The sequence below is a fragment of the Pteropus medius genome, unplaced genomic scaffold (assembly GCF_902729225.1).
Source record: "Pteropus medius unplaced genomic scaffold, Ma_sr-lr_union100, whole genome shotgun sequence".
NCBI lineage: Eukaryota > Metazoa > Chordata > Mammalia > Chiroptera > Pteropodidae > Pteropus > Pteropus medius.
In genome coordinates, this window is record NW_024351730.1 from 40551548 (window position 1) to 40574871 (window position 23324).

At 34.9% G+C, this 23324-nt stretch overlaps 1 long non-coding RNA gene across 1 annotated transcript; it reads right to left on the minus strand.

Annotated features, from left to right (window-relative positions):
* Positions 1-1740: 1740 nt before the first annotated feature.
* Positions 1741-6264, minus strand: LOC120587981 (uncharacterized). The gene is made up of 3 exons (XR_005649112.1): positions 6169-6264; positions 3502-3610; positions 1741-2135 (listed from the first exon to the last, which is right to left on the minus strand). It is a non-coding gene; the product is annotated as an uncharacterized LOC120587981 (long non-coding RNA).
* Between the last annotated feature and the right edge of the window lie 17060 nt (positions 6265-23324).

Genomic DNA, 23324 nt, shown 5'->3' on the forward strand with positions numbered 1-23324 from the left:
TATTACTTCTAGGAATATATTTTTGATTCCTTTGAGTTTTCTATGTAGACAACCATGGCATCTGAATATAAGTACAGTTATATTGCATTCCAATCTATATTGTTTCTATTTTCTTTTTTACGTTCTTACACTGGCTAGAATATCTAACATTATGTTGAATAAGGGTGGTGAGAGTGAATATCCTTGCCTTGTTTCTTGTCACTGATCTTAGGTGAAAAAGTACTGTCTTTGACCATTAAGGTTAGCTGTAGTGAGTTTTTTTGTTTGATTGTTTTGTTGATGCTCAATACCAAGTTGAGGAAGTTGCCCTATATGCTTACTTTTCTGAGAGGTATTTTTCGTTTGGTTTTTTGTTTTTAATCATGAATGGGTATTGACTTTTGTCTAATTATTTTTTGCATTAATTAATATGATCACACAATTGTTTTCTTCTTTAGTTTATTAATATGGTGGACTATATGGATTCATTTTAGCATATCATACCATCATTGCATATCTACAAGAAACTTCACTTAGTTGTGATGTATATTTCTTTTTATATATAGCTGGATTCTATTTGTAAATGATTTAAAGGATTTTTGCATTGATTTCCATAAGAGATGTTGGTCTATAGTTTTCTTTCTTTTTTCTTTTTTATACTGTCATTATCTGGTTCTGGTGACAGGGTAATACTAATTTTATAGAATAGATTCCTTTTCTGTTTTATGGAAAAGATTGTACAGAATTGGTGTTAGTACCTGTTTAAACTCTGGTAGAATTCCCCAGTGAAACAATCTGGGCATAAGGATTCTGTTTAAGGAATTTTAAAATAAATGAATCGTACCTCTTAATTGGTTATAGGGCTATACTGCTTTAGTTCTATGTATTTTTTGAGTCTTCTTCTTTGACCAAGGATTATTTACAAGTATGTTTAGTTTCAATGTTTAGAGATTTTTCTATTATCTTTCTGTCTCTAATATCTGGTTTGATTCCATTGTACTGAGAAAACACATTCTGCATGATTCCTTTCTTTCGACTTTGATGAAGTTTGTTTCTAAATTGCCAACATATTCTGCTCCATGTCTGGGATACCAGGGACAAAAAAAAAAAAAAAAAACAAGGACAGTCACCACTATGTTATTCGTCAGATTCTGAGGTCTCTAGCCAATCCATCTTCTTCTAGAAGTGGAAGGTAAGACCATGTTTTATTAATGGCATTTGTTTAACTATTTGATTATGGTGGTGGCGGTAGTAGTAGTAGGTGGCATAAGGAGGAAGCAAAATATGTATGTGTTTTAGCATTGACTCACACCAATAATTTCCTATTCGAAGTCCATATATATTAATAAATAACTAATAGGAAAAATTTAAACAGTAGCCTATCAGAAGAAAATATTTTAACAGAAAATTACATGTTGATGGGTTAAGAATTTCTAGAAGTGTAAATGATTGAAAAAGTCATAAACAAAAATACAGATAAATATTACTAGCATAAAAATATTTTTGCTTTCTACAAAAGAAGCATATAGCATTAAAAGCAAATATATATATAGTATTTGTAAATAGTTATGAGATCAGTAAGATTTGAACAGACAATTCACAGAAGAGGAATCATACATAGCTAATTATTAAAAAGTCAAATGGTAAACATTTAAAAGTAGAAATTAAATAATGACGATTTTCCAGGTTATTTCCAGGATATTTATTGTATCACATACACACTACACTCTATATATCTAATTGGAACTTAAATTAGGCACATATAACAAGAAAGAAATTTTACAATGATGTTACAGTTACTTTCTTTAAGACAAGAAAAAGGTTCTCATTGCTGAGGACCACATGGCCAAAATGGCAATAAACGAGCTGATATATTTTCTTCATCATCTATGTGATAATTTACAAACAGACAATGTGGTTGTTCTCTTTCATGTAAACTTCATATTCATGTGAAGTGGGCTAAAAGGTAGTGAAATCTATATCCGCTTTCTGAATAATCTTTCAGCCTTTCAAGGGATCAGCAAACTTTTTCTTAAATGCTAGATAGCCAATATCCTAGGCTTTGTAGGCTACAGGGTCTCTGTTGCATCTGATCGACATTGCTTTTGTTGAAGAAGAAAAAATTCTCAACCCTCTTAGGTTCTTTACTTGGGGCTCTGTAAATTAAGCTGACAAAAGACAGATTAGCAAGAGAAAAGACAAATTTTACTCATGTATGTTTACAAGACAGTTCACAGAAAACATGGCCGAAACAGAGTTAGAATTTAGAGCTTATATACCATCTTAATAGGGAACTAGGTGGAGGAGAAAAGACACTTATGGGAAAATGATTTCCTTTTAGAAAAGATAAATGGGTCTTTAGGAGAGTAGATGAGAGATATGATAGTTTTGTGACAATTTATGTTTAGGCGATTCCTTATCACAATGCTGACTTCTCATCGCTGTTGATAGTCTTTGCTGGCTGTGAAATTCCGGGGATGGTATTTATTACAGTTGAATTCTTTGGGGAGCCTTTGCTTTAGGCAGATAAGGGGAGTTCAGATAAAGCCTTTCTTGTATTTCTTGACTGTCAAATGTCTTCAGCATAAAATAATCCTTATGCCACAGTGGTACATTCTGGAGCTCCATGTAGTTTTATCATGAAATCAGACATAGACAATGTATAAATGATGGGGATGGCTAGTTTCAACAAACTTTATATACAAACATAGACATCAGCTAGGGGCAATGGTTTGCGGGTTCCAACTCTAGACTTTCTCTATAATTTCAGGACCCACATATTATATATAGATAATGCAGTTAAAATTAATTTTGTTAACAAAGAAGGTACCTTACTTATTTCTTGTATTTAGTTCATCAAGAGCCTCCAATGTTGTATTTCTATAGTGTTTATAATGTTATTTTCTAAAGAGTTGAAAATAATAGCATAGAATATTTAGAGAATTAGATAATTGTCTACTTGAAAGAATGTAACTTTGGAAGTAAACATAGTTCAGATTTCTGGCTCTGCCATTTACTAGTATAGGTCCAGGCAAATAATTTCTCCAAGTCTCAGTTTCTTTATTTATAAAAGGGAAAAAAAAATATCTATTTCATGGGGTTATTGTGAAAATTAAATGGAAAATACATAAACAGAGCTAGCCCTGTCTCTAGCATGTAGTAACCTCTAAATAACTGTCTAAGTTATTGTTTATAGCTTATTATTTATTTATTATTAAATAAAAGTTTTATTAGACAGACAATGGAGAAATAAACATTTGGGTTCTGCTAATATCTCTGTAATAGATTTGATATCTGCCCTTGAAATATTTAGTTTTAGCTATGATAATTACTACTTAAAAACAACATCTTCTAAATTTTATAACCAGGAACATATCTATATTAATTTGTTCAGAATTCTGAGCAAAAAACTTCTTCTCATGTATCCAATACTGAAAATGAAAATACTGAAATAGTACTGAAGAAATAGGCACGGTAATGTCTCATCATGAAATAGGCACAAGTGGCAATTTGAACACTTACCTTTTGAAAGATGCAGAAGAGTCTAAATCGGTGTCATCATTAGGTCAGGAGCCTGATTCTTGTGTCCTATTTTTCTGGACTTTCTAGTCTTATGCAGGATGATTAGTGACTAAATAAAAATAGTGCATTATATAGATAACAATATAATGAAATAAATTGCTATCAAGCACGGGAAACGCTGATGACATCACAGTCTCAAAGCATCCTCTAAACATCAAAAATGCTTTACTCATCATTACCTCTCACCAAGGAGCACTGACAACACTATGACATCTAGATTTCTTTCAAACCAGTGCATTTTGGACAGGGTTAAGAGTTAGTGAGTGTTTTGGGGTTTTTTTTGTTTTTTTTTTTTCTTTTTTTTCTTTGAATGGTTCACAGCCCCAATAAGGAAGAATATTAGCCACTATCAGGGATGGATGATTCTTTTCACAGAAGACTTCTTCTGAGTATATTTGAATTGCAAATGTCAAAACCAGAAAGAAAATGAAGGCTAAATAAATAAATAGATAGTGCAAGTTTTTTTAAGAGCAGCAATAATTCATTATCAAGCAATTAGCTTTGCAATAAGCTCCTATTTCTCAGTTTAGAATATTTCAGTCAATATCGGAAATATAATTATGATAAAGGTTGAAGACAGTGCAGTACTCAAATGTTAACCATTTACAAACAATTCTTTTTTAATGACAGACAGGAGAGCATCTAATTACACTCAGCATTGCAAGAAAGGCTGACTATTTGCCAAACAGCACTCCATTTGATTGCCTTTAAAGTGCAGCCCTGGGTTGTCAAAGGGGAAATATGATTTTTGGCTCTAGGTAATTAACTTTCTTCTGTTCCTTTCTGAGGCCCTAATGAAGGCCTTTTGAAGTCTTCATTACCAATGGGTATTTGCCAAGACCAAGAAAATAATACAGAGCCCCAAGTCCTACAAATAACAGTTTCCTTTATCATTCTTCTGTAAAATCTTTGAAATAACTAATGATGGCCTGAAAGGTGAAAAGGGCAAGACTCACTGACTAAAATGATGCAAGTCGTCCAGAGGGACTGAGAGAGGACAGCTGAAGAAAAGAAAGTAATACTGAACTGAAGGAGGATAGAGACATATTATTTGAAATCTAGATTTTTTTCAACAAAGGCTCATTCTTCGAAGCTCTGTGAAAAAGCGTAAAGTGAAAAAAATGAAAGCACAAAAAGTAAAGATAACCAAAAAAAAGGCATATTTTAAAAAAACATACATGATCATAGGAATTCATAGTTGACTGAATTGGGCCCATATTTGTAGCATTTGCCTTGAAATAGGAATAAGAAATAGGAACGACCTATAATTGTTAAAAATCAAGACAGAGTTACAGAGTTGGTCTGCTCTATTTGTCTCAGAAATTACTATATTTCTAGCACTTCTTTTTCTTTTACGAGTCTAGCATTTATAGAACCTCTTCGAAGAGAACTAAAAAGTATAGCCTTTCACAGACTCTTAATAAGGTGTCTGAATCCTGTGCCATTGTGCCATGGATTTCCTCAAGCCCCTTCCTTTATTAAGGGCAGGGAGAGACCTTTGAATTACTGATTTTCCTTTGTTAAGAATTCTTTGCCCAGTTCCTACAGTGTCCTTTTTGAGACCAGTTTTCTTAGAGCTCTCTAATTGTGACACATTTGGGAGGTCTCATATTCTTACATATTTTTCAGAATTTTCAGAAAAGAAGAGAACAAGATTAATTGAGCATGCACTGTGTGCCACATTATCATTTTCTCACTTTTACTACTCAGCATTTGTGAGGATGAAGGAATAATTTTAGTTAGTTCCCTCCATGCTTCGATTTCTAGTAGTTTAGACTTGGTTTACATAAACCATTTCATAAAACTACTCTCCTAAAAACGACTTTAACAGTAGGTGCAAATATTCCTCCAGCAAACTCACTAGGTGAAATCTAAATGTTAGAATAATGGAAACATCTGCTTTCTCTATTACATTGCTCTATAGCTTATCCTATTTGTAGTATATTCAAACTAAGCCTCTTAGAACTTGCTCAAGACTTGCTTCTCTTCTCAACACACATTCTGCAGTCTCTCCCACTTACAATTGTTAAAAATGATGACAACAGGCCTAATATGAAGTCCCTTATGCTAAGCCCCATGTCACCAAACCAAGCTTTAGTAACAGTTTTGGCCCTCCTACAAATGGAATCTTAAAATGATCAAGCAGGAATCACCTTATCAGCACTAATCAGAGAGCGGAGGAAACTGCCTGGTGGAGGAACGTAACCTTGCAATAACCAACCCACTCTATTACTAGTATAACTTCCTTGTTCCCACTCCCTTCTACCTATTTTGTATAGCTCCTTGAAGCTCCTTTCTATCTGCTAGATTGAATGCTGCCCAAATCGATTTTTGCGCAAATAAACTCTTAAAATGTTTAATATGCCTCAGTTTATCTTTTAGCATAACAAATCTCCTTTGATTTTACATTCTCTTCTAGCCAGCATCTGATCTCCCTTTCCTCTAAAAGCCTATAAAAGATAGAGTGTTAAACATTCACTGTCTCTAATGATTCACCTACCATTTAATTAGCTCATTGAAATCTGACTTCTGTACTTCACTAGCACAGTGATTAAAGTAACTGCAACTCCCAGTTACTAAATCTCGTGGGAAGTTTTCATTCTTTACCTCAGTTGGCCTCTCTGCAACTCTGTAACTATTCCTTCTCTCCTGGATTCCGAGTTCCACTCTCTCCCATTTTTAATATCTTGGTGGCACTTCCATCTTAGTCTTCTCTTCTTTCTGCATTAATAACTTGCATTTTGATGTTTCCTAAAATCAATCCTTGACTCTTTGCTCTCCTTATTTTGACCTCTTCCTGGCATCTCTTAAGATCTGTAATGGCATTGATATCTATGGTTGAAGACAGGCTTCAGTTGGGGCTGCAGACATAAGTTTTAAATGTGAATTACAGACCCAAGAACTCTCTTCTTGGACTTTCTGTTCTTCCTACTCACTCCTGAAAAAAATCATTATATATTATATATAATTATATATTTTTTATATTATATATATTATTATATTATATATTATATATATTTTATCTATAACATATATTTTATATATTTTTAAAATAATATATTTAATATATACATATATACATATATTTTATCCACAAGCCTGATTAATGGCACCATCATCACCCATGAGCTGGTTTAGTAATGGTTGAAAGCTTAGAGACAGTGACGACATGTGTCGGTTTGTATTTTTATCTGGTTTATTCATGAAGCCACATAGGACATGCAAAGGATACTTGGTAGACATGATAGACATAGTTCCTTCTTTCTTCTCTTTTCTTGTGAGGAAGGGTGCTCAAATATGGTCTTTTTGACTACCCACAGAGAAAGAGACATCTTGCGGTTTAGAGAAAAGAGAACTCTGAACTTTCAGGGCTCTGAAACACATTAACATATAAGGCTACTGAACCACCTAGGCTTTCTGGCCTTGACATTCCTGCTGTGCCAGAATGTGAGCCATCTTCTTTAATCTATGCCTCTGATATCAGGTCCTAGGAATGTTTCATTTATGGCCTCTTAGGAGATAATTATGGACAAGCCTAAACACAGCCCACCACAGTTACCCAAATCAGAAAATTCGAAGTTATCCTTGCTTTCTCCTCTCCCTCACTTCCTTTCTTGCCACTTCTATTCATTAAATATCTCTTATCTATCCATTCCTCTCTGTTCCCAGTGTCATTGTTGCTATTATCTCTCAGATGAGATAGTTTAAAATCTCCAACCTGGTCTCTAATCTCAGACCTTGTCTTCTCTCCAGCCCATTCTCAATTCTACTGTCAGCTTTACCATCCTAAAACATGAATATGATACTGCCTCACTCCTCAAAAATCCCTCAAGGACTCCTCGCTGCCTTAAGGATAAACTCCAACCTTTACAACACATCAACAGATCTGGCAGAAGCCGGGTCCTACTGAGCTCAGAAATCTTTATTGTTTGCTTTTCTTCTCCTCCTCCAAAGGATTTCCAGTTCCTCGTGCATGTACTCTTTCCTTAAGCCTCCACATCTTCTACGAGTGTGGAATGCTGTCCTTTTCAATCCCGCTTTCACCTCTCTTCTCCACCACAATGTTTGCTTGTCTGAAAAAATTCAGTTCAGGTCTAGCTGCATATTCCATCTGCTAATCTTGTATTTCATTTTCAGAACGCATTCAGATTCTCAATACTTCTGACACTAGTTTAAGTCACTATGACCTTTCAAATAGATTACCGCAATCTCCATCTAACTAGTGTGTTGACTTCTACCTTTGCTCATCCCATGGTAAATTCCCCAATTAGCAGCCAGAAGGACACTTGAAATCCTACATCATATCATATTATTTCCTTGCTGACAACCTATCCACAGGCTAACTCAGAAAAAAAGAAAAATTTTCACAATGGCCTTCGTAGCCTACGTGATCTAGTCTTTAATCACCTCTCTAATATCATGTCATATATTTCTCCTCTCTCTTATTAGATAGGCAATGTCGGCTCCTTTGTTATTCCAACAATACATTTCTACCTTATTAGGTGTTTCCTTCAACTAATTACTCACAGATTAGACATATTATACATATATACGCATGTACGTAAATATGTATAAATCCGATGTATACATATATGTACACATATATAGCCATACAGATCCATGTATATAGCTCATTCCTTTATTCCATTTAAATGCTACATTATGAAAGACACATCATCTGACAACCCCAACTAAAAGAACAACCCAACGCCAATATTCTTCATCTTCTTCTCCTATTTTATTTTTTCCCTTCAGCAATGTGTCCTATATTTTGTTTTTTCTGCCCTACTTCAATAGAAGGTAATTTCCAGGAGAAGAGGCCTTCATTGTATTCTTCACCATTATATCCCTGAAATAGATGCATAGATGAATTTATTATCTTTTATTTCCTCCAGTCACTATAGATTCCAAGTGCATCACCACTTTTTTTTTATGATTCTAAAGGCAGTTTGCTCCTAATTTTGACATACTTGGAAACAAAGGGCATTACATTCCATAAATTACTACTACTGAGTAACTTGTAAACACATGTTCATTTATTTGTTTGTTCCCTTCAAGGAGCTTACATTTCAGGTGGATGCCATGTTGGGAGACAAGGTTATATGGTACCTTACAAAGCAGAAGCAATGCTTAAATATCCCATTTACTTTTATTCTCTTACCTAAACCAATTCCATTTTAAAGATAACCCTGACTAACAAAAATATAATTTGAACATACTAGGTGTATTAGTTTCCTAGCACTACCCTAAAAACCATAAAATGGGTGGCTTAAAAACAACAGAAATTTATTCTCTCACAGTTCTGGGGGTTACTAGTTCAAATCAAGTTGTTGATGATTCTGTGATCCCACCATAGCTCCTAGAGAAGAATCTTCCCTTCTCCTGCAGCTTGTGGTAGCCCCACGTTTCCTTGGCTTACAGCAGCATAACTTTAGTCTTTGCCTCTGTCTTCATGGTCACCTTCCTTCTGTGTCTGTCTCTCTTCTTCTTATAAGGACGTTAGTCATATTGGATTAAGGGCCCACTTTAGTCCAGCATAATCTCGCTTTAACTAGTTATATTTGTAACAACCCTATTTAATCATAAGGTCACAATTTGAGGGACTGGGAGCCAAAACATCAACATATTATTTGGGAGTGTGGGGGGACACAATTCCACCTATAGCACTAGGGAAACAAAATCTTATACATTTCCTGCCAGGGTGGTTGCTCCTTATTTATTTCATAGACATTTATTCAGCAATTCTTTTGTTAGATACAATGCTAGATTTTAATCAGTAAAAATTAATTAGGCCTAATTCTTACCTGAAAGGAGATACACAAACAAACATGTTTAAATGTGATATTAGCAGTAGAACCAGAGTACCATGGAGGCATAGATTAGTATGTGATTAAGGCTAGCCATTACAAAGGTGATTTTTGAACTTCATATTAATGGAAGTATAAGAGCTAACCATGCAGAAAGATCAGAGGCAGCATTCCAGATACAAGCCCATTCAATACACATATATTGAGTACCTGCTGTGTGCTAAACTTAAGAGTTAAGTGCTGACATACAGATATAATTTGTGTTAGTTTGGAGGTATAGAGACATTAATGCTTCTGTCTTGATGAAATATTAATTTAGTGGGGAAGACAGAAAAATAAACAGATAATCATACTAGAATGTTATAGGTACTATGATGGAGCTATAAAGGAACAGAGGAAGAGAAATAATTAGGCTTGAATGCCATGTTAAATGACTTGGCAATATCATTAAGATCATTACATAGGGGAGTGACATGATTAGACGTTTTACTAAAATAATAATAAAAAAAAAAAAGACTCTTATAGAGCATCCTATTGCAGAGTGAAGAATATTTCAGACAGTGTAGCATCAATTTTTAAAAATTTTAAGTCCAGATTTTTTTATATCCATACCCATATGACCTTTGCTAGGTGTTGCTTGGATGTTGTATTTTTAATCACCATCCATAAATTAACCACCCAGGATCTAAAACAAACAAATGGCAAGAAAGGAATAAAAAAGAGGGTCAGGTTTCTACATTTCTCTTGGGCAACAAGCTAAAAAAAATAGAAAGGGAAAGGAAGTACCAAATCAATAATTCTTTGGTAATATGAACTTGAATTTAAAGTTTTCCTATGCATTATAAAAATAATGCAACCATCTTTGAATCACTGGATTCTGCAGTAAGAAAGGATTTGGGAGACATCCTCATTTACAGAGTTCATAGTTTTTACTAAACAAAACATTTTCTCATGATTCCTTTTGTTTTAAGTGTGTCTCAGAAATAATAATTTTATGTAAATGGGAGTATGTGAAAATTATAAGGAATAAATTTATGTATACATATGAGCATACATGTTATAACTTTATAATAAATACATATGCATGAAATTCTATAATACATTGACCTCTAGAAGCCACCTTAAACAAAATGACAAAGAGAACTTTTGCTAAAATCGTTTAGCACAAGCATAAAATCCTGTCTCTGTGGAAAAACTTTTCCTCTACACTCTTAAGTTGAGTTCTTGGGGGCCTGTGAATTAAATCGACAAGACAGATTAACAAAAGAAAAAAGAGAGAGATCTTAATTATCTATGTACATAAGGGAGTTCACCAAGAAATGTAACTCAAAGTGGTGGTTAGAATTTAGAGCATAGGTAAAGAAGATGGAGAGAACACTTATGGAAAACAAATAAATTTTTAGAGAGGGAAGGGTATAGAAAGCCACTTAAGAGAAAACAATAAGATAAATGGGCTCTTAGGAGAACAAATGGGAAATAGGATAGTTTTGTGACAATGTTTTTTAGGTGTACTGCTGACTGCTCATTGTTGGTCTCAGGTGATAATCATCAAACTTCCCTGGTTGCTCTTGGGAGGGGACTTATGACAACTGAGTTCTTGTGGGAGGTCTGCTTTTAGGCAGATAAAGGATTTCAGGAACTCAAATGTCTCCAGCTCAAAATAACTATTATGCCATGGTAACATATTCTGGATTCTTTCAACATGAGAGTAGAAAGATGAGTACAGGATCTCAACAAAAAAGTAGAGAGGAAACGATCGACACTCTGCTGAGCACATTAAAGCTAAGAATAATAACCTAATCTTTCTGTGCTCTCACTTTGTAACTGGGTGACTACCACATCCAGTTTAAGAGTTGATAGATTTCACTTCCAATTTTAACTTTGAATAATGGACTAACAGCTTTTGTCCTTGCCCCTTTCCTCCTTTATTTCTCTATGTTTTTCATGGAGAAGAATTATAAATCATTTAAGTTGGCCAAAATTCTCTTTGCCTCAGTTATTTTCCAACTAATTTTGCAGTTTAAAAATATCTACTCCTAATTTTTAAGGAATTTTGAAATCCAAACACAACAATATAACCCTGTGCATGATTAATAACTAAGGGGACCATTGGTATCTAGGTATCTGCAGTGAGCCTGGGAGTATTAGGTCAGGGAGAGGGATGGGACACAAGGTGCTCACATGGACAGAGCTGCCTGTACCACTGGGCCCTGGGGGAGAGGGAAGCCCTCAGACACAGTGGCCCTAGAGTCTGTGTGCAGCAGTGAGAGGGCAAAAGTCACTGCAAAATCCGGTCATTGCATTCTCTCCTCACAGACTATGACACCACTGCTATTATTCTTTTAAATTATCTGTACTAAACATATGTGCTGCAAGTTGTAATCTAAACGGTTTTTTTCCTGTAAAAATATTAAAACTGCATTTTTCTTTCTTTCTCGAACGAATGTCATCTTGTTCTCTATATTTTTATCATAAATTCTGTGGTCGTAGCTTCTATTCACTTCCTTTTTTTCCCCTACTTTTTGCTCACTTCTATATACAGATGAGAGGTTTTAAAGGCCTTCTCATTTGCTGAATATAAAAACTGAAGTGTAACTAAAATCCTTAGAAGAACAAACTATGTCTATCACGCACCATTACCTTCTACATTGTTTGTGATTACTGGGCTTGAACTTAACAAAAAGCTTCGTTAGAAACCAAGGGCAAGATCCCACCTTTTTGAAAGAATCTATTAAACAAAACAAAACCACTGAGATTGGAAAAAAAGAAAGAAAGAAATATCTGACCCATTTTTAGCGTACTAAAATAAAGCACTAGCACCATCTATCAGGAGATTTCAAACAATGGCACCAGCACAAAGACGGAACTCAAATGGAAGCTCCAGGTGATGAGTTGAACTGTTCGAATGCCTCACAGTCTTTTTTTAATTGTAGCCCAGTTTAAACTCAAAACACCTCTCCCGTATGCAAAATATACAAAATACATGTGCATGTGTGCATGTATGTGTATACGTGTGAGAGTGCCCATATACATATACACACTGCAAAGCTGGGCAAATACAAGAACACACACATCAATAAAGCCATGTTAAGGCGAGGCTAAAAACACAAGTTATAAAGATTTCTTCACATGCTAAATATGGATTTTTAGGTTTCTAATGGCAACAAAGAAAATGTGATTACTTATGAGATTCACAGTGGTCAACGATTTATAAACATATTTTAATTAAAGTATTACTCTTTTGAGCAAATAAATAAATAATCTCATAGGGCCCATGACTGATAATCAGAGTTGTGCTCTGATTATATTATCCAGCATATCAGCAAGTTTCTATATATGTAGTACCACTGAAATAGGAAAGCAGTGACTAAAACTTAACATAAGAATTACGGAGGGTAGTCATGGACAACCTGGTTGTTGTCACAAATTTTAAAACTCTGATGATTGCAATCTTCATATGAATCCTTTTCAGAAAATAAGCATTTGAGGAAAAGAAAATAAGTATATAACGCCTAAATATATTTATTTAACTTGTAATCTAGATTAAAAATAAGAAAAAATAGTTTTTGTAGTTCTTTTTACAAGTAAAACTTTTTGATATTACTGGTAATCTACTACTTTTCATCCATCTCCTCTAAATGTCCAATTTACATTTATTCAATCAGAAAGATACAGCATGAGTGACTATAGAATGACCCTTGACCCAGTTCCATATGCTATCCTGGCCCTTGTCATTGTTCTGAGGTATGATTTTAGGTGACACAAAATAAACAAAAGCTCCGAAACCCTAAGCCAAAACATTCTATTCACTCTATGTATGAACTTCTTGTCGTAATTGCCCCCAGCATTTGGGAAATAGGCGCACATTGGAAGTGTAATTCAAAGAGTTATGCCATTAGTATATATAGCTTTAGCTGCTGCAAACTATGTTGCTGAGGCTGGTTAAAATCAGCACTGTTAGTTTTAGAGAAAGATTAAAACACAGTGTTTATTGTCTTGTTTTGGTTTTATATTAAAGTAAGACATTTTATTCAGCAATTTTCCATCTAGTCATGACACAATGGAACTCATGATGGGTGATGGACAGGTGGATGATTGAGTTGTTTTTGAGATAAGAACTGCTTAGCAGAAGAGTTATGGAGCAAACCAGCCAATAAAACCATCTACAGTGAATAATGGACAGTGATGACAGAGCTATAAGCACAGCAGGAAACATTTTTAGCTCCCTTTCCTGTCATGGGGGTGCATTTTCCTCTGCATTAGCCAGAGTCAGGTTAACACCTACAATGTAATGCATTTTAAATCTCAAATGTGAGATCCTCTATTCAAGAAAAAAATCTTTATTCAGATTCCACCCTCAGCTTTGGGGAGCCCCTGTGATTATGTACCTACCTAGCAAAACACACGGGGCTGGGCATCACAAGAAGAGAGTAAGGCAAATTATGACAAATTCTTAGCATTTGGTAATCCCAACTTGTTTATATAGAGAGATAAAATGATCTAATCAAAATGACAGACCTTTACTTCTCCCTCAACAGCAAATACAGAAAAAGTGTTGGGTGAGCACATTTTATTCCTGACTCCTAAATTCAGTTTTGTTCTTGTTATCGGGACCCTAATATTTTGTCCTTGAGTCTGCCTGCCTGCGTGCAGGGGTCCAAAGAAATGCACAAGCAGGAATTTGTCAAATAGAAAGAAAAAAAATAGTTAAATATTGAATTCACCAATATAGAGACCGGGAGTTTGTGCTCTTAAAAACCCGACTCCTTTGTGGCATGTAGGTTACAGATTATATAGGGCAAAATCACAAGACACCGTGGGTTAAGGGGTCTGAGGTCATGCTGGGCTGGAAGCTGATTGGTTGGAGATGAGATAAGGGTAATGGATCATTTCTTCAGGTGTTGAGGATAGTTCTGAGGTCTTTTGCAGCATTCCTCTGTCTGGTTTGGGAAAGTAGCCACGGGGTCGTTCCACCTCAGGGCTCAGGAACTGAAACACAACTTAGGTCAAGATGTTGTGTTTAGCGTGCAGAAGTCTGGACAGTGTGACCACTAGTCAGGGCTGCTGTCCTCTGCTGCATCGGGGGTTACTGAATACCTGGGGAAAGGCTGGGTCTCTGAGGAGGAGAGAGGGTGAGGAAGAAAGAAAGAAGGCGAGAGAGAACATTTCTAGAGCCAGGACTTAAAACCAAAGTTAGTTAAAATCTTAAGAACTCTCACTTATTTCCACTATATATTTCCAAGTTATTATTGAAGAGAAGTGGAGAAGAGTAATTAATGAAGTACAGGAAAATTGCTGACTTGATCCTAAGCTGCTGGCACTTTTGGGAAGAACTTGGAAACTTGAAGGGGAGAGAAGTCCAAGTTTATGAGAGCTTCAAAATTTCCTGAATAATTCAGGCCTAGAGACACAAACCAATATTCTTTGGAAGGCAAGAGCAAAGAGAATTAGTTATTAAGAGTTTGCTTCAATGGATAGGTAACTAAGTGGAGTGTCCCATAAATAAAAACCTAGAATTCTGATTTACTAAGAACTTTGATGGGACACAGGCAGACCAGAGTGGGACATAAGAGTTTGCTGGACTGTTTTTATTTGTTACTTTTTCAAACTGGTTTAAAACATTTTGCATCCAGTGTATATTTAATAGGGGTAAGGAAAAATTGATTTTATTTTGTTTAAAAAGCAGGTTCACTTATTATTTTGTTTCTGTTGTCTGAATCAGACCTGGTATTCTGAAAATAGTTTGCAAACCATCTTGCTTTTCTTTTGTATTTCTTCTTTAGCACTTTTGTGATTTTCCAAAACTTCTTGGGAGGCACATTAAGCCATTTACAAATTAGGTAATACAAGAAGAAAATTCGTCTCATAAACAGCGCCATATCATACATTATTATATTATTTTCAGGTTTTCAGTTAATTGTGACTACTAGCTTTCAACTAACCAAGGCCTGTAACCCTGCAAAAAGAAGCTACAAAAATAGATCTGTTGCAGCCATTGCTGGATTGTGATGCCATTTGATACACTGTAGTTTTAACAATTTCTAGCTCATGGTGCAGTCCATGTCACAGAGTGTAAGCATCTCAATATACCAGTAAAATTTTATTTTTATTACACACAAGTAGCAGAGCTACACAATGGCTGACTCACTCTTTTCTCAGACTCTTCACCTGTAAAAAAGAGCACTGCTTGATACCTTCTTAGGGCAACCTTTCAAGGTAAGAAACCAGTTAGTGCCCAGCTTCGCTTTAGAGCACGACGCAGTGTTAGGGGATATGCTATTCTATTTCCCTCATGTTTATGTGAGGTTCTTCTTCCAGCCTCTTTGTCCTTCCCTTAGTCCCTCCTCCCTACAGAAAAAGAATTCACTGGTTTGATTGGTGAGATAAAGAGGATCTGGCACCCAATGATCCATGTTCCTCCATTGGTTAGTGGGTGCATGACCTCGGGGCTCACTCTTTCTGTCCCTGCTATGAGGCCTCAGTGGCTAGGAGACTAATTTCCCCTGGCAGCTTTTGCGTGTAAAGAACCTGTATACCTTGTATTCCTAAAAGGAGTTCTGCAAGATCAGAATTCAGGCAATGGCTATCAGGAAGTCCATGTACACTCACAAACCCCAGCTGTCTTTTCCAGTGTTCTTCCACTAACGATAAAGCTGATATTTTAGTCTGTGCTTATAAAGCTCCTATGTCTGCTTTTCAATTTGCTCTAAACATGGAGAAGGGGAAGCCTGTGTGTACTATACTGGCCTTTTTTAAACCTGCAACTCACAGTTTCACCACCTCCAAAGCTCCAGGCCACTGTTCCCAGAGAAGACAATAAACCTGGCCAGTTCCCAGGACCCCACACAGGAAGTCCAGGGCAGGAGAAAAAGAAGTTGTGGTTGGTTTCTGGCAGCTGATCAAGAATGTTTATGAGAACATGAGAGACATTCCTTGGAAACTCACAAATAGTTTAGAGGGGAAATTTAAGCTACCTGTATATATATCTCATGGCTATAACCAACTTATTTGGTTAAAGCACTTTTTTTGGTTTATGTCATTTAATAATATGTCTGTGAAATAGAGAGAACATCCCTAATTTCCCTATTGCATACATAGGAAACTGAGGGTTAGAAGGCTAAGAATGACTCTATGTTATATAACTGGCAAGGGATGAGGAAGGATTAAAAACATATGTTCTCTAATTTCTAGACTGATTTAGTAATATGTCACTTAGAATTCCTCAAACCTATAAATTCTCCTTCACAGAAATATTTATACAGAATTTTTCAAGAATACAAAGTTATTTAAACATAACTGGATTTGAAAATAAAGAAACACTTTAGGGCTTAGTCATCGTGACTCTAAAAGGGCCCCCAATGATCCCTGCCTCCTGGTGTTCCTGCCTCTGTGTAATCTGCTACCTTTGAGTGTGGATGGGACCTGTGACTTGCATCTAGTCAACAGATACAGCAAAGGTGATGGATGTCACTTCCGTTATTATGTGACATGGGATCATGGTTTCTATCTTCTAGCCCACTCTTGTTATTGGCTCTGTCTCTTGCGGGCTTTGATGAAACAAACTCCCACACCAAAATGCCTACATGACAAAGAACTGAGGGAGATCTCCAGCCAAAAGCCAGTAAGGAACTGAATTCTGTCAACCACCACGGGAGCTTTGAAAATGGGTTCTTCCTCAGTCAAGTCTCGATGAGAGCCTACTCATGGTGGACACCTTTTTTGCAGTCTTGTGAGTCCCTAAAGCAGAGGTCCCAGCTTAGCTACATCCTGCTTCCTGACTGCAGAAACTGTCAGGTAATAAATGTGTTCTTTTAAGCTGCTAAATTTGTGATAATTTACTATGCAGCAGTAGATAACTAAAATATTAATTGATGCATTTTCTTTTAAATAAAACAACAAGAATTCTCTTGTAGGTAAAAGCTACAAACAGATCTAATAATTATATTTCCTGTCAACATTCTGTTTTGTATGGTACCCCAACCTGTTGTTCTGAGTAATATAATAAGCACTTGTGCCTCATGATCTCGTGCAAGAGAAATAGTTATCTTATTGTGTTATCTCTTACCTCCAATAATTTAATGCTCAATTGTCTACTACCAGGCACTGCAAGGCAAAAATCATTTATTACAGAAGGTTTAAAAATATTTCTGTATTAACAAGTTCTTGGTGACATAAACATTAATGGAAAGCATAATTCAGTCTCAAGGTACACTATGGAACATTTATCCTGAATTACTTTACCAAGGCCTGGAAACAGGTGATCAAAATTCTCCTCTGTTGATATATGCAGTCCAGGACTATTGTGACAAAGAAGGAAAGAAGAAAAAGAAAAAATATATGTATTTCCTTACATTTTTCCCAGGAAGCTTTTCATTTGGGCATCCATTTTATTATTAAATGTCTTTTATTCCTCTTTTTTCCTCATGCAAGTATTGGAAATGAGGAAGAAATTGGTTTAATCATTTTCTGAGAAATCAACTAAATTCTAATGTTGTTTGATCACATCCAGTTGCAAAAATGTCAAATGCATTTCCATTTAGAGTGCTTGCTTAAACAGCCGTGCAAATGGGGAACACCCGAAAATCAGCATATATCATAAGAGAGTTTTGAATTTTTTTCTGGTACACACTTGCATTAATCCACTCTGTTACTCTTGAAAATAATGCATTTTTCCAGCACATCATTTCTTAAATGAGAGTGATCCATCACCACTGGAGATTCGCCATTGAGGCGCATTAATAAAAGCAGACAGCTTCAGTTGTGTTTTCTTTGGGAAGGTTTGCTCCTCATGAGCACAACTTTTGGTTGTTTATGCCAAAAATCCAAACCAGATGTTTCTACAACTTCTATTTTCCTTGCTAGGACACTTCCCTAGATAACGATATATCACAAGTCTCATTCTACTCTTCATTAAGGAATTGTTCATCTCAAAATATTCTATGTGACATAGTGAGATGAGATGAGATTCTTCTGCCTTTTTCTGAAAACTGAAGGATTACAAAAATGCTAAACTGAAGGATTAAAAAAAACTATACTAGACATTCTACTCTCTGATTAACTGAGGATTGTAATGTAATTAAAATACACACACATACACAAACACGCATTCAAACACCCATTTGAATAGTAATCAGTGAAGCTTAGACATGTGAAATTTAGACAAATTTCGCAGTTTTACCACATATTTTTCAAATCTTAAATATTTTTGGATCATTTACTTTCTGCATATGGGTAATAACAGGCTACATGGGGGAACCGAATATTTAAATTTTAGTATTTGATTAGATTAAGAATTTTCTAGGTGATGTCTTATTGAAATTACATGTTTTTTTATCTCTTAATCAAAATCTCTCCCCTCTTTCTTTTCATTCCAAAATATGTGAAAATACATCGCATATTTAGGTAGCACTGATGATGTTGTGCAGTTTAATCTTTAAATCCTGCTACTACCTGCTACTCTGTTTTAGAATCTGGACTTTCTGTAGAGTGGGGTGAACTTTCCAGCACAGCTACATTTTATCTTTAATAAAAGAAAATTTCATCTTCTCATATTCATTTTGACAAATTCACACTTAGATTCAATTATATAATAATTGAAATGAGTGTCTCTGCTTGTAGTATTGCATCAAATATTTAATCACCTCAATAATAATAAAAATTAAAAATTCTTAATATATAAATCATCAAATAATCAGTGCTCAACTATGTGTTTATGAGATTTAGAGAAATATACAAATATAACAATAAAATATATAGAAACTCCCTGGAGCAAATCACCTTCTTTGATGTCATTCTCAGTAAATAGATTCAAGGGAATTAAATAAAACAATTGATAAAATATGTACCAATTAATGATAGCAATGTACTTATATGATAGATTGATGGGGCCATGCATTATTTGGAACGTAATTTATAAAAAATTCTTAGCAGAAACTGTGTTGAGTATCAATTTGCATGAAGTTGCCAAGAGATGAAAAGGGTTTAAAAGGAAAAGAGAATTAGCTTAAGACCCAGATTTAAAATCCAGAGGAGTAACATGTCTTTATATAAAGAAAAACTAGCCTAAAGAAAGGAACTATAAATTCAAATCAATTGAGGAAGGCAACACACAGAAAAATACTAAAAGAAAATGAATTAGAATTTTCAAAGGCAAACACTGAGCATGAACGGGGGCCATGGTATGAAACAAAGAAGAAGATTGGAAATAGATAAATTTGCATGCTCCACTTTAACCTTACAATATTCTGAGGTTGGCTGTGAATTTCATAGTGCCCCAGTGTTCAAATTAGTAGTACTGATTTTTAATCACCAGCTGGAGTTAGTATATAGAAAGTCAAAAGTGAATGTCACTCCATCCAAACAACTAGAACAACCTAGGTAAAACACAAAATCAGTTTTTAAAAATCCGAGAACTGAGTATGCAAAGAAACCAGAATGAACTAAAATCGTGAAAGTTATGCGCACTTGGGCAGCTGTTTTTACTGCTAACAAGGACGAGAAGTGAAGGAATCATCCAGAGATAAGGACAAGGCATGTAGAAACTTAATTAACCTTTAGCACTATTAGACTGGAATGACAGATTAGAATCACACAGCACCTCAGCCAAAGAGTGAGTCTGCACCCACTTGCCAATCTTTCCCCTAGCATTCACCAAGATAGGGTACACTGAAGCCTAGAGACAGAGCAGGAAAGTTGGGAGAAGTACATGGGCTTTTTCCAAGGGCAAAGCATCTCTCTGCTAAAAGCTGATCTGGGTGGGAATGATGAGGAAACTTCACAGAGGTACTCTGGGCTTTTGCAGCCTGCATTGCAGCAGCATGCCAACAGAGAGAAACCTCTCTAAAAAATTCTGGTCCTTCAGCAAGTGTTCTGCAGCAGGCTTCCAAAGCCTCAGAGCTGGGCTGCAGGACAGATGAAACCAAGGAGCAGGACCAGAGAGCCAAGAGAACACTCAATGACCCAGAAAGGTGGAAGTTGGACGTAAATGAAAAAATTATCAGACTTTTGCTAAGGCTCAGAGCCTAAACCTTGCTAAAGGGAAGCATTTTAAGTCAATTCTTCCAAGTATTTTAAGTCAGTGATGAACTAATTTAACTGGAGTTGCAAGAAAACTCAGACTGAAGTCAAATATAGATTAGGCTGATTTAGCTCCCATCACTAATAGCTGACATAAGAAGAGCAACCATTTTGTGGAGATAAATATTGTTTACTTTGATCTCTACATGCAAAATCTGTCATAAAAAATAATAATAATGAGGCATAAAGAAATAAGCAATATGACCTTTGGTGAAGAGAGGAAATAATGGAAACAGAACTAGAATTGGCCATGATGATGGAGTTTTCAAATAGACACTTTAAAATAACTAGCAGAAATGTGCCTAGTGGAAAAGGTGGACAAAACAGATGTACAAATGAGGAATTTTAACACAGTGGTAGACATTATAAAAATAAATAAAATTAAAAAAAAACTATCAGAAATATTTTTTTTCTATGGGAATAACAGAGTAGACACAACAGAAGTAAGAATTAGTTTTAAGACCTGTCAATAGAAATTATTCAAAGTATAACCCAAATTGGGAAAAGAGGCATAGAACACCTGATATCTCAGAAGAATATCAAATGATGTAATTTATGTGTAATTGAGGTCCTAGAAGAAAAGAGAAAATGAGCCAGAAGAATTTCTGAAGAGATTATGGCTGAGATTTTTTTTTCTTAATTAATAAACTATGTCAACCTGTAGACTGAGAAAGCTCAACAAATCCCATATAGTATCATGAAAAATACATGATTGGTTTTATCCCTGTCAAAGAAACAACGAAAGAAAAAAGAATCATTACATAGAGATATATTTATAGTTGACTTTTCATCAGAAACAATGAGAACCAAATACAATTGAATGGCATCTTTAAAGTGCCGAAAGAAAAAAACAAAAAAGAACTCTCAAACTGCAATTCCATATCAAGTGAAAATATTTTTCAAAAACGAAGGCAAAGGGAAGACATTTTTCAGACAGACAAGGGCTAAGCAAATTCATTGCAGGTAGACCTGTACTGGATGGAATGTTAATAAATGCTCTATAGGAATTGATACTGTATGGAAGTCAGATATGCAGAAACCATTAAGGGGACCAGATAGGGTAAAATATGGATAAGTGTAAAATATCTTTTTAATTTATATACACACATACAAATGTATCTTTAAAGGGTTTAAAAATAATATTGAGTTGTTAAAGCAATATGTTTCTAGAACATATACAAGTAAAGTATATTACAATCCGAGAATGGAATTATACTGTCTTGTTTTTAACACTGTTAATGAAGTATAAGTATATAAATAGGAACGAATATGAAGATGATGTACAAACTCAATGATAATATATTAAATTAAAATCATTCCACATTAAAGGCAGAGGTTGTTTAATTGGATTTAAAAAAAAGAATTTGATGATATGCCATTTCTAAGAAATAGAGTTTAAATATTAACACAGATGTCGCAAATAAAAGCATAGAAGGATACAAACATGCAAACACTACACACAAGGAAGCTGTCAAGCTATGTTAACATCGGACTTAATGTCAAGACAATGATTTTAACTCGAACTGAAGACATTTCATAATGATAAAAGAGCATTTAGAAGACCTAACAATTTTAAATTTATAAGTTCACAAAAACAGTTTTCAGGTACATGAAGCACAACTTAAACACTAAAGGAAGAAATAGACAAAATCACATACAGTTGAATATTTTAAGAACATGCTCTCAGTTAAAAGGATAGGTAGAAAAAATAGTGGTATTCTTATAGAAAATTTGAACAATACTATCAACTAAGTTGGCCTGATTGGTACTTGTAGAACACTACATCCAACATCTATAAATACACACTTTTGTTGTAAGCATACATAGAATAAGTCACAAAGAAGGAAAATATGCTGAGGGCAAAAAATGAGTCTCAATAAATTTCAGAGGATCAAAATAATGCAGAATAGTGTTTCTGACCACAATAATGTTAGTTAGAAATTAAAGACAATAAGATATCAAGAACACGGGAAAATATTTGGAAATAAAATCGCACTTTTAAATGGCCCTTCATCGCAATGCAGAACTGTTATCAGCCTGGCAAACTTTCAGGTGCTATCAGGAAATAAGATTGTGGGCATAGAGCTACAGCACATAGTTGAGTATTTACTTTAGGAGCGCAAGGAAATGATTAGTCCTTCTAATGTGATATAGCAATGTTCTTTTATGTTTCGTGATCACTGATAATTAATTTCTACTCGTTGGAGTTTTGATCAATTCTATCATTTGATTATTTCTGAAATATCTGGAATATTCTTTTACAATTGCTCCCCATTTTAGCCTTCATCCTCAGTAAATTAATTTATAGCATTACCAGAATAGTACAAGAGTCAGAGGTGGAAAATATATTCGGTTTCCTCAGGAGTCCACAATGCTGAAGTTATCACTCTAACGACTGGAAATTTATAAGGGAAGGTTAGGTTCCGGGAATGAATGTCGTTAATGTTGTCAACTCACAATCACAGTTGTAATTTAAATAATGGAACATTGGCATGGTTAAAAAATAAATAAATCATCTAGTATTAATTAAATATCTTATAATCAAGCAAGAAGAATAAATGTAAAAAAACGGGTTATCATGTACAATCAACATACTACATGGCATATTAAAGAAAAAAATCTTTTAAAAAAAGAATGGGATCCTATGTAAAAATGGAACATAAGAGCCCTAATGATTCTTCAATAAATAAGTACAGCTGTATGAAGCCAATGTGCAGAAAAATATTTTACTCTGACGTCTTTTAAAAAGAATTGATGGAAATTGATAAAGTATACAAAAATCAAAAGATTTTACATCTGATTGTAATATCTGCATCTTTAGAATAATATCTGATCACAAATATTTTCTGTTAAATTACTGGTAATTATTGGGCCTGTTCT